The following is a 13,348-nucleotide window of genomic DNA, read 5'->3' as shown; positions in this document are numbered from 1 at the left end:
CTTTAATTGATATGGAGTCAGAAATTATTCCTAGCTGACCCTCCCTTCAGTTTTGAAGGTTGAAAATTGCACAGAAGGTGTTTTCACTATTCTCCCAAGAAGTCTTTGGTGAATTTGAGTCACTGGAGAGATGTGGCCTTTGGGTTAGCAGCACAGTGCCCTCCTATGCCATCAGAGCTCACCCTTGCATGTCAATGTATCCCATGTATACGTCAGCCTTATTGAATGCTATCTAGCTATCCAGACAATTTACTCTTTTAGGCTGCTGAGCAGTTTGTTTTCTGAGATCGCTTGAGCAACACTGTTTAAAATGTAACTAAACCATTGCTCTATGGAGTAATTTACTCAATTGAGCTTTCTGCTCTTAAGAAACTCTATTTTACACTCTAAGAAATACTATTTCGATGTCTTAGAGTAGATTATTTTTATACATATATGATGTACAAATAGATTAAATAACATATTCAAGTTAGCTGAAACAAATATTAACCGTCTATGTGCAGAAGAAAGTAGTATCCAGGAAAGGGATAAAACAGGGATTTTCTTCAGTAGATAAGTGACTTGTCAAAAGAGAGGTAATTCAGACTCGTACTTCAGTGGGATTATGTAGGTTGCTTCAAAGCAAGTAAGTAATGTGGATAGAGGAAGTGTTAGATAGAAAAAAAGAGTTGAGGGCAAGAGAGAGAAAGAAGAAACTGGTCCCAAGAAAGAAACAGGTGTTTATTGTGTGGCTGAGAGGGACACCACGTGACCATGAGCAGAGAAGGTCAAAATGTCCTGAGTGTAGTCAAGGATGATTTCTTTTTATAGGAGTTTTAGGGAGGACAAGGAAAGATGGTATTTTGCTTGGAGTGTGTGTGTGTGTGTGTGTGTGTGTGTGTGTGTGTGTGTGTGAGGTCCTGTTAATTAATTTGGATGTGGGCTGTTTTGATTAGGCCCAGAGCCTTATCAGGATCCATTCTCTGGTCTGGTTGCCTTAGACATCATTAGGTTTTTTCAAGGAGTGATCAGGCCTGGGGGCATCTGCAACATTCTTCCCCCAGAAAGAGTGTTTAGACTGTGTTTAAAATATATCCATGTATTTTAATTTCAGAATATAAAGTATTTTTTAAAAATCAAGTTAAAATCTGATTGTATGATAACACAAAGAAGGAACTAGGTCCAGGAACAAGCATTCAGAGGAGCTTCAAATAAATAAACACTAAGAGTTGCTAGAATTTTGAAGCTCCATGTTACATACTTGGAGATGAGCATCATACTCAGAAGGCTGGAGGGACAGTGCTGGAGAGGAAGACCCCAGATGGTATGGGTTGATACAGTGACTAGAGCAATGGGGGTAGGTATATCAGAGACAATGAGACTGGCTTAGGACAGGGCAGGCTTCAGAGTTGTTGTACACAGGGTCGTTATGAGTTGCAGGTGACTGAATGGCACACAACAACTACGAGTGGCACAAAACCCTATGCTAATATGTAATGCTACTACTCAACTGCCAGGTTGCCATTCTGTGGTTGCTGGCATGTTACTGTGATGCTGGAAGTTATGCCACCATACTCTCAAATACCAACAGGGTCACCCAGACTGTACAGATTTCAGTAGAGCTTCCAAACTAAAACAGATTTAAAAGTGGGATGGGCATCCACTTCTGAATGCAAGCCTTTGAAAATTCTATGAATAGCAGAAGAAAAATGTTTGTTATAATGCCAGAAGATTAATTTCTCTAATTAAAAGGTAATTTAAATGAACCTGGAGAAGACTTTCTTCCTCAAAGTGTAGTCTACCTGAATGATATGTATGGAATAAAGTTTTCATGCAATGGAGGATCTTCATTTACTAAAGGGCCAAGATACAAAATTAGGAGAGATAGCTGTATACATGCATTATTAATCAGAATGTGGAATGTATAAAGTACAAATCTAAGAAAACTGCAAGGTCTCAAAAAGAACTATTGCTGTTGTTTACCATTGAGTCAGAACCCATCCATAGATGACCTGACCCATAGCTGATGCTCAGCGTATTTTCAGAGGCAGTTAATTAATTGCAAGGGAAGAGATGGCCCATTCTTCTCCTAAAGAGCAGCTGATGGGATACAAACCATGTGCCTTTGGAATTGGAACTCAGCATTTTATCACTAGGCCATCAGAATTCTACTCTTGGTCTGACAGAGAGAGTGAACATTGGAGCCTATAGCCTTTAATTATGCTTTAAATCTGAAACTAACTCTTCCCTCTGGCTCATTTTAGACTGATTGGGTGAACAATATGACTGAGAAAGTAGTCATTCCTTAAAATAGTCATAGCACAAGATTAAAAGTCTAGCTTTTGCCCAGAGAGGTGACAATGAATAGAATAGAAAGATGAAAGAAAATTATAATCACAAGAAAGAAAAAAGGAGTGTGTTTTTATAATGTGGGTGTCAGGCCCAGATCAAGATCAAAGGGAAAAGGATTCAAAGAATATCAGCATGTCAACAAAGAGTGTGAACAGCCTCACCCACCTGACTAAACCACATGGAATGCCCTTCCCTACCTTCTCTAAAAGACCACCCACCTTGCTAAACCACAATGGAATGTCTCTCCCTTCCCTCCCTAAAGACCTTTACTATAAAAACCTGCCCAACCCACTTTAGCGGTTTAGTTTTTTTTTCGTGGTCTGTCTGTCCATTGCTCCTCCAGATCAAGAAATCCTGCCCTGGAGCCCCCCCTTAATAAAACATCATTAGGTTTCTCTTTCTCTCTGGTCTCTTCCTTGAGTCCTTGGCCTTACATCTATTGCTAAGACCTAACATTCTGGTGCACGAAACCTGGGAGAGGAGTTGAGGTGCATTGCATCCCCACTCTCTTTTGTCTTTTGGGGCAAGTGTGGCACCCCTCACTCTCTCTCTTGAACCTATCTGTTCCCACAGTGTCAAGACATCGAGCAGTAAAGTAATGGAATGGTAACATTTCTCTTCTTTTCTCCCATTTTGTGTGTATGTCTACTGACTGAATGCTTTGAGTGCTTGTGAAGAGGCTCCTTGGCTGACAATACTCCAAGCCACAGAGTCCGATTAGGTCCCCACCCTCTGTTCCACAGTGTTATCATATGGCTTAGTGGTGATTTGCAGTATCCTCCAGGGACCCCAAACAGGCCTGGGCTTCATACAGGTACGCCTATTGCTAAGACACAATTTTACTCTGCTAGGGGCATGGCCTGAGGGACGCCTGCATGGACTGAGGGAGCAGACCTTCTGTTGTCTATTTCCACCCATTTTGTGTTTATGTCTGGTACTGCTACCTTTATTATGGAAGAGTCTTTACTGGGAGTTATCTGATGTCTCCTCCCATGGAGAACTCCTTGCCCATATTCTTCTGATTTCTGCCTCTCCACTCTGACTCCTTTTCTGACTTCACTCTCCACCTCAGAAAGGCCCATTTGCTCATAAAATTTCCTAGGCACTATTCAGAACAGTCCCTAGACATTTAGAACTCTCTTTGGATTCAAGTTTGTCTGCACCAGACTGCTGTCTGCACATATTTCCAATATTTCCAAAAATTACAGGCCTGCATCCAAAGCTTATCCAAGCACCAGGCACTTCCAGGCTATTGATTGCAATAGGGGACAACCCCACCATCTTTTAGCCTTTCCCAGAATCTGAGTCTTCCAACTTTCAGAAGATCCTCTGAAATCTCAGCTGCCCTCATCCATGGACCTAAATACCCTAGGTAGCCAAATATCTAACCCCCCAAGGGACAGCCCCTTGGGCTGCCTCATTTCAAATCTTTCAAACTTGGCCCTGGCTGAGGACTTCCATCTCCAGAGACTAACATGTTACTGTAATTGGGCATGGCTGCTATACCAGCAAGATGATGACTCTCAACAGCCTAAAAATGTGACATTTGATTTCAATACCCTTCATGATCTTGACAATTTCTGCCAACGGATTCAGAGATGGCCAGAGATCCCATATGTCCAAGGTTTCTTTCACTTATGCTCCGTCCCTCTCTCTGCAAAGCCTGTCTACCTGTGCAGGTTCTCTTAGTTCAAACCCCTGGACTGATTAAGTCACCCAATACCAAATCATCCCATCCCCTTACTCCCTTCCAGGTCTCATCCTCATACCCTCTGGGTGACTCTGCTTTTTCAGACCCTGTAAACTTCCTCTCTCAGCCTCCTCCTCCCCCGTACCTGCCTCCTGCTCAAGAACCCACTACTCTTTCTGCTCCAAGTAGCCCAAATTCAACTATCCCTATCCATCTCCAGTTGCTAACAACACCCAGCCCTACTGCACCAATTTTGTCCTCTGTTCTGTTTGGGAAGTTGCAAGAGTTGAGGGTCCCATCCTCATCCATGTACCTTTCTCCCTAACTGATGTTTCCCAAACTGAGAAATGTTTAGGCTCATTTTCCAAAGACCTGGCAACCTATACCAAACTGTTTAGGTACCTAACCCACACCTATGATCTCACCTGACATGACCTTTTGTTGTTCTTTCCTCTACTCTGACTCCAGTTGGAAAAGAGCATGTTCTCACTGCCACTCAGCAGCACACAAAGTGCATTTAATGTATATCTCCATGCTGTTTGGTCCCCAAGTTGTCTCCTGGCAAGACATACCAAATTAATACAGTGGCAGGAAGAACTGGTCAAGCCAGACATGACTGTATGGCTCAGAGCCTGTTAACTGGCCTACATGCCAAAAGGCAGTCAATTTTCATAAGCACAGTGAGATTACCCAAACTAAAGGTGAGAACACAGTTGCTTTCCTTAACAGTCTCACTGAAGTCTTGACTCAGTATACTCACTTAGACCCTGCCTCCTTAACAGGGGTCAACATCTTAGCTATTTATTTTATCCTCACTCAGCCCCTGATATAAAAAAAGAAACTCAAAAAGGCTGAAGATGGCCCACACACCCATTTGAGACCTGGTAAATATAGCCTTTAAAGTTTTCAATGCCTGAGAGGAACAGGCAGAGGCTGATAGGGAGACTCATGTCTGACAGAAGGAGAATCAGCAGGCCCAAGCCCTGATAGTTCCCTTGGGACCTACAGCGGTAAAAGGTCAGAAAACATCTTGTTCAATGAGCTGGTTATCTCCAGGTCCATGATTCAGGTGTGGCAAAGAGGATCACTGGTTTAACCACTGCCCTAACCCTCACCCTCCTACATGGACTTGCCCTCTCTGTGGGACACTCAGCCATTAGAAGGCCGACTGCCCTTTAGCACCAAGCCATGATTCGGCAGCCCCTCCACCAAACCCAGTCCCCATCCCAGCTGACCTCTTGGGCCTGGCCGCTGAAGAGTGAAGATGGCTAGGCTCAACAAACCCAATCACCCTTGCTGAGCCCATAGTAACCCTTCAGGTAGCAGGCAAGGCAGGTTCCTCTCTGGTTGACATGAGTGCTACCTTTTCAGTGCTCCCTTCCTTCTAGGGTTCTATTTTCCCTTCCCTGGTCTCAGTAATGGGGATTGATGGTCTCCCTTCTGAGCCTTTTACCATTCTACCCCTCCTCATTACCTTTGACAAACAAGTACTCACCCATTCCTTTCTAATTATCCCTACATGCCCAATTCCTTTGCAAGGTAGAGACCTCCTGTCTAAACTTGGAGCTGTTTCACTGGGAGCCAAGCAAACATAGTTCATCTGATCAGCCTTTAGTTCTATTCTTTTCTTCCCTCTGAGACCTATTCTACAAAACCAGACATTGTCACCCCATTGTATGGAATATTTTCACTCCATCGGTAGTCACTCACCAACAACCTGTTCTTGTTACTCTGAAAGACTCCTCCTATTTTCCTGCTAGACCCCAATTTCCTATGGCTACATGACACTGCAAAAGTTTAAAACCCATTATTGCTTGCCTACTTTCCAATAAGCTTCTAATCCTCTAGTGTCCCTTGCACTAGGTTGATGATCTTTAATTGTGTAGTCCCTCACAACTTCCACAAACTCACCCTGCTCAACTTCTCAACTTCTTTACCTCCACATAATACAGGGTATCCCCTTCTAAGGCCTACTGTCTCTCCCCACAGTCACATATCTCAGTTTTCAATAGACCACCCCCCAATTAGAAGTTTAACAGCTGAGTCATTGAAAGCCTCCAGCCACCTAAAACTGCTGATAAACCCCTCTTTTTTGTCAACTTTATAAGTTTCCATAGACACTGGATTCCCAGCTTTTCCTTATTAGCAAAACTTCTTTATGATGTGGCAAAAGTCACCCCACAAGAACCCTTAGATTCACCCCAGATAATTAAAAAAGCTTTCCTCAAGCTCTAACATCTCCTCTTACAGTCCCCACCCCTTACATTGCCAAATCCTTCTAAACATTTTCATCTATACACTGATGACAGAAGCTCCATCTACTATTTCTCAATAACCCTTATATTGTTATTGTTAAGTGTTGTCAAGTCTCAGTGACTTATAGCGACCCTATGAAGGAGAGTCCTCAACACTTGTGTGTCTCTCATCCTCTCTCCAGGTTCATAGAGTTTGCAGAGGTGAGCTATTATGGAAGCGGATGCCGTTCGTCTCTCTCAATCACAGTCCCACAACCTGGCCACCCTACTTCCAGTAAACACCTTAAATTATTAGGACCATAGCTGCCCTGAAGTCTTTGAAGATATAAGCTCTTTACTTCCCTTCTTATCTGACCAACCTATCCCTAATCCAGACCATATTCTGTTGAAAGCTCTTGTACAACCTCTGAATTTTACTGTCAGGCAGCCTATGGTATAGTTTCCATAAACAGAGTATGGAAAGCAGCAGCTTACTTCCTATTGTCTTAGCCCATATCAGAGCAATACCCCATTTACTGTCTTTTCTGAGACCCTTTGAGTTGATGTACAGTTGACCATTTCTGCTGAACCATAACCTCCCCATTGAAACCCCTCTTTAGCATCATATCTTCCTCATCTTTCCCCCATTAGGCAATTATTCCAGGAACATATAGAATGCTGCATACCCAGACCCTAGCCTAAGGTATAGACCAAACAACTGAAGTCGCCCCGGGAGACATTGTCCTCATCAAAAGGCATGCGCCCAACCCTATTCAACTATGCTAAGACAGACCTTACACAGTGATCCTAACTACGCCCACAGCAGTTAAGGTCGTAGGTAACCCCCATTAGCACCATCTCTCCCAGATCAAACATGCCCCTCTTGCTAACCAGGTCTCTTACACCTCTGAAATGGTGGGTCCCACTACTCTTTGCTTCACTCAGCACCCAATCCTAGCTAGTTCTTAGGTGTGGAGATTCAAAGTAAGAGAAACATACACAGCAGTCCACATGAACCACACACTCAATGGCTCAGCAGATTGCCCACAAGTGGGATACCAAACAGCACTCGCCATTCCAATATCACCTAAGTTGGTCTCACCCCCAGGATGGGGGCTAGCATCCCCTTTTGCTTGCTTCTTATTTGACCAGGCTCTCTCATACTATTTGCAAGAACCATAGAAATATGGAGGATGTCCATATTGGTCATGTAAAATCCATAACATCTGAGCTGGCAGCAAGACAAACATTTTTGACTACTAAAAGAGTAGCTTTCAGCTTCTCATTTCAGACCCCTGTGATCCCAGATGGCAAATTAGAGTTGAAGTGAAACTATATCCCACAGGGTATAGATCCTTGCCTACTGGCACAATACATATCAGCTGGGAATATGTTCTAGATGCAAACACCCAGGTATAAGTCTACAGCAACATTCTCCAAACTGAGCAAGCCATGGTAAAATAAATGTCCACAGGACCACATACTATGCAGCTCTTGACCTGGGTCCAAGTTATTCAGGGCACCTTGTTATTTCTCAACCAAAGTCAGGTGGTGGCCAATCTTTCTCTTTTCCATTATTTCCTGTGTGCCTTCTTACAGCATCATTTTCTAGCTGCAGTACCAGTCAATTTCTCCAGACACATTCCACTCAAACACCTCGAACCTCTCTGTCTCCCCAAACTGAGTACTCCACCACTCTGGAACCCATTCCCCATTGGGAGCCAGAAACTGAACAGCAGATAGAGCTCTCTCGTGTCTGCTATACAACTTCCCGCTTCATGCCTCCAGTAGGAAAGCATGACAACTGTATGCAAAATGTTAACATAAGCACATGTACTGTAGTCAAACCAGGACAATATTTTTGTGTAATGGGACTCTACACAAGTGCATAAATTACACCACTAAATAGCCCCATTTCCCTGTAAGAGTTCTACCCTAACTTACTGTGTATAGTGAATCTGAGCTAATTTGGCTCCTCCCACTCCTTAAGCAAAGAGAACAGCATTTCTCCCAATCATGGCTGGACTCAGCCTAGCCTCTGTTGTAGCTGTTGGAAGAATGGTAGGATAAACTCTTGGTCATAGTATTATTTCTGCCCAGAATTTCGAGGACCACCTACAGCTATCTCTAGAGATACATTGACCTCCCTAGTCTTTCTCCAACATCAGCTGACATTACACAGGTCACTCCAAAATCAGAGAGCTCTAGATCTCCTTACTGCAGGGAAAGGGGGCACCTGTTGTTCCTGAGAGAAGAATGTTGGTACTATGTGAATGAATCCGGACTAGTAGAAAATGTTTCTAAACTAACAAAATTAGCCAAAAAAGTTAAAAAACAGGAAAAATACCACAAGCTTCCTCTCAAATTGGCTTCAGAACCCACTGCTAGTCTGTTTTTTTCCTTTTCTAAGACCAATAATATTCATAAGCATATTGTTACTAATTGCTTCCTCTGCCTTTTTAAGTTCTTTCTTCACAGGATGGAAGAAATGACCAACTTCACAGTGAAACAGCTCCTATTACATCCATATTCTCCCCAGGCTACTGATCCTGGGGTCATCCCAATCTAGCCTCTGAGCCCCAGATCTTTGCCCTGTGCTCAGCAGAAAGTAGCTAGAATAAAGATACAGACGTCACCCTTTTTCTCACTGAAGACGCTGGGCTGTCGGGCCCAGACCAATGTCAATGGGACAAGGAAGGATTCACAGAATATCAATATGTCCAATAGCAAATGGAGTGAACAGCCTCGTCCACCTGACTAAACCACAATGGAGTGCCCCTCCTTTCCCTCCCAAAAAGACGAAGGACCTGGCTAAACCACAATGGAAGTCTCCCTTTTCCCTCCCTGAAGACCTTTAGTATAAAAACCTGCCCAACCCACCTTTGGGGTGTGGTTTTCCCCTGGTCTGTCTCTCTGTCTCTCTCTCTCTCTCCAGACCAAGGAATCCCATCCAGGAGCTCCCTTAATAAACCTTCTTTAGCTTTCTTTTTCTCTCTGGTCCCTTTCTTGAGTCCTTAGCCTTACATCCAGTGTGAAGACTACTGTTAAGTGGGGACTAGAATTAACACCATAAAGTAAAATATGTACATATGTTTGACTAAAAAAAAACAATTTTCTCTGAAAACTTTCACTCAAATTACTACAAAAAATTAAAAACAAAGAAGTTTGACAGAAAAATAGTAGTGACCTCAAACTGTTAAGAATTAGTTATATTGTGGCAAGAATCTGTGCTGCAATCCCAAAAGCAAGCGAGGTCACCAGCTGCTCCATGGGAGAAGGATGGGCAATCTCGTCCCATGCAATTAACTGCTTCTGAAAACCCATCATAGAGTCGGTTATGGGTCAATCCTGATCCAACAGTATACAACAACAAAATCAACAACATATGGTAGAGGCATTACTGAAACCTATTAGTTCTTTATCTTACATCTTTTAAGGGACTTCTAGTAAGGAGTTCTGATGCCAATCCAAAGACACTCAGTTAGAATCCACCAGCTGCTCTGTGGGAGAGAGATGAGAAATCTTTTTCTTAGGATTTATAGCCTCTGAAATCATGCTGGATAACTGGCTAGGCGTCAGTTCCAACTTGATAGTACATAAGAACAACAACTTCTATTTTCTTATAGTTTAGGAGAATAAAACTCTGAAATTAAGAAGTCGTCTCTAGGGGAAGACTTCTGTGTCAAGCATAGAGGAATGGCCTTTTCTGAAATTTTTCTCCTGGCCCAACTTTACATGGCTTGGCATCTCTAACTTGGTTTCATATTTCCTTTGCTTGTTTAATTTCTCTTATATCTCAAAAACAATGACTTAAAATACACTCTACACTACTCCTATATAATTAGCATAATAAAGATAATCTATTCCAATTATGATTATGATCATATGCAAGGAGGTTAGGATTTACAACACATTCTAGCTTTTTGGAGAGGTCCTTGAGAGCAGATTTTCAGATATACTTCCATTTCTTGACTGCTAGTACTATGGACGTTTATATAATCAATCTAAGTAAAATGAAAATGTTGACCACTTCAATTTTCTTCATCTGTTGTGATCTTTTAATTATTTTAAGTTGTTAAGTGGTATTAATAAATTCAGAATTTTATATATATATGTGTGTGTGTGTCTCAGTTATAAAACAATAGTTGTGTAGTTATAAAACTATTTATTTTCTCCATACTGCAAAACTAGTTACTTTGCCTTGTTAATGTTGTTAGACGTTGCTGAGTCATAGATAACTCATAGTGACCCTATGAATGAAAGACCTGAGCACTGTTCATAGGGTTTTTTGGGGCAAGCCATTTCGGAAGTGGATGCCACTCCTGCTTCCAAGCTTGTTTTAATTAAGGAACTCCACCAAACACTGTCCACCATGGGTAACCATTATCACATTTGGCACATCAGTGTCACAGTGTTCAGTATCACAACAACCATGAGTTACCGCTGTACAGCAAGTGGCCAGACCATTGCTATACCACTTAGAAGAATGTTTGATAAATAAACATTTTGAACTAGGCCTGACGATGGCTCCTGGACAGAAGAGCAGTACTGTACATCAAACACAAGTCTGAAAAAAGCACACAAACCCAAAACACTTGTGATTACTTGTGTTCACAGACCACCATGCACAGGGTGCAAGAAGCCACAGATACCAGATTGGAGTCATCCAGGAACAAATCTGGAACAAAACTTCCCTCCGCCTTCAGGGATTTAAGCCATGGTAGCAGCAGTCAAAATCTCAAAAGATGTGCTGTCTTGGAAAATCTGCTTTCAAGGATTTCTCCAAGATCCTAAAGAGCAAGGATGTAATTTTAAAAAATAAGGTGTGCCTGACCTAAGATAGTTTCCATCACTTTCTATGCACATGAAAGTTGGACAATGAATAAGGAGCATGAAGAAGAACTGATGCATTTGAATTATGCTGCTGGTTAAGAGTATGAACTGTCAGAAGAACCACAAACCTGTCTTCCTTCAAGAAGTTAAAATACCCCTTAGAAGTGAGACTGGTAGCATTCACTGTTCCCTATGTGTGTGTGAGTGGGTTTTCAGCAGGTGCCAGTCCATCGAGAGGGGAGGGTCGCATAGGAAAGGAAGGCTCTAAAATTCATTTCTTTCCTTTCTTTTTTTTTTAAATTTTTCTAATATTTTAAAAAAATTTCTTTTCTTTTGTGTGTGTACCATCAAGTCAGATCTGACTGGTGTAGGAGGAGATTGTCCCTCCTTCTCCAGCAGAGCATCTGGTGGATTTTAACAGGTCCTTGGAGAGGAACATCATGCTTGGGAGGGTGGAGGGATGGCACAAGAGGGGAAGACCCTCTATGAGATGGATAGAGTCAGTGACTGGGTTAATTGGGATGGGTGTGTCAGAGGCAGTGCGATTGGCACAGGATAGAGCAGGGTTTAGGGCTGTTTTACATAGGGTCGCTATGAGTCGCAAACGACTCGACTGCACGTAACAACAACCACCTCTGGGATTGCAGAGCAGCTTATTGCCACTAGGCCACAGGAGCTCCACTCATTTTTTTCTCTTTCTTTAGTCACGTAAAGTACTTACTTTAAACTGTCCATTTGGCAGGATAGGAAATGCATGTTTTCTAGATCAGCATTTACCACTTTGAAATGTTTTTTCTCAGTCACATGTTAGCTATTTTATACATTGCCTATTTACTACTAACTATGTATGAACTGTTCTTTTAAAATGTAGAAATTCTGTAACTAACCAAAGTCTAACCCAAGTAAAAACCTAAAGACCATTCCCAGATGGAGAGGCAGGCTTTGAGAAGTATCTCACTGTTTTCTCCTTGATCTGCAATAAAGTTCTATGGATATTACAATCCATCTGTCTTATTGAAAATTGACTATGGAAAGAACCCTTTGTGTTCAGTAACAAAAAAATACAAAGTTATTGTTTTTGTTTCACAGTAAGTAATCTCCTTAATTATCAGTGAAGAGTAAAATAATTTTGCTATCTTTCATTACTTTAACTATTGTCATTTTTGTTTTTCTACTCATGCAAAACACACTGTATATCTCTTCTTTTTGCTGATTTTCCTTGCTTTCTTCAATTAAATGATTTTAAATGTAATGGTAAAATAAATAAAAAAGTAGATTGCTTCTTGTTGTTGTTGTTATGTGCCGTCAAGTTGTTTGCGACTCATAGCGACCCTATGTACAACAGCCCTAAACCATGCTCTATCCTGTGCCAATCTCATTGCCTCTGACACACCCATCCCAATTACCCAAGTCACTGAATCAATCCACCTCATAGAGGGTCTTCCCCTCCTGCGCTGTCCCTCTACTCTACCCAGCATGATGTCCCTCTCTAAAGACCTGTCTCTCCTTACAACATGTCCAAAGTATGTCAGGCGAAGCCCCAGAATCCTTGCCTCCAAGGAGCAGCCTGGTTTAACCCTCTCCAGGATGAATCTGTTTGTTTTCTTGGCAGTCCATGGTACATTCAATACTCTTCTCCAGCACCACAGCTCAAAGGCATCAATTCTCCTTCTATCCTCCCTAGTCATTGTCCAACTCTCTGATGCATAGCAAGTGATTGCAAAAACCATGACCTGTATCAGGTGCACCTTAGTCTCCAGAGAGACACCATTGCTCTTGAATACTTTAGAGCGGTCCCTAACCACAGACTTTCCCATCGCAATACTTTTTTTTATTTCCTGGCTACTGGTGCCAAGAGTGTTGACTGTGGAGCCGAGCAAACTGAAACTGTGAACAATCTCAATCTCTTCGCCATCCATCCTGATCCTACCGATTGGTCCGGTGGTGAGAATTTTTGTCTTCTTGACATTGAGCCTCAGTCTATGCTGAAGGCTGCAGTCCTTGACCCTCTGCAGTAAGTGCATGAGTTCCTCATACCTTCATTATTATTATATATTTAACAGTATCTAGTACACATTAGGAATTTACTTGAACAACTGCTAGCTGAAAACAAACCCTAGGACAAATTGGAAACTAAGAGAAGTAGGAATTTTTGATTCTGTAAATGTCTTAAGAAAAAGCTGTAGTAACTTTATTGTATATGATTTGAGTAGCCTTACCAGAGGGCATATGAAAGAAACCACTTGGCAAATTTCTTTGA

The sequence above is a fragment of the Elephantulus edwardii genome, unplaced genomic scaffold, assembly GCF_000299155.1.
Source record: "Elephantulus edwardii isolate Elephantulus edwardi_28Jun2011 unplaced genomic scaffold, EleEdw1.0 scaffold00327, whole genome shotgun sequence".
Taxonomy (NCBI): Eukaryota; Metazoa; Chordata; class Mammalia; order Macroscelidea; family Macroscelididae; genus Elephantulus; species Elephantulus edwardii.
This window is presented reverse-complemented; position numbering follows the sequence as displayed.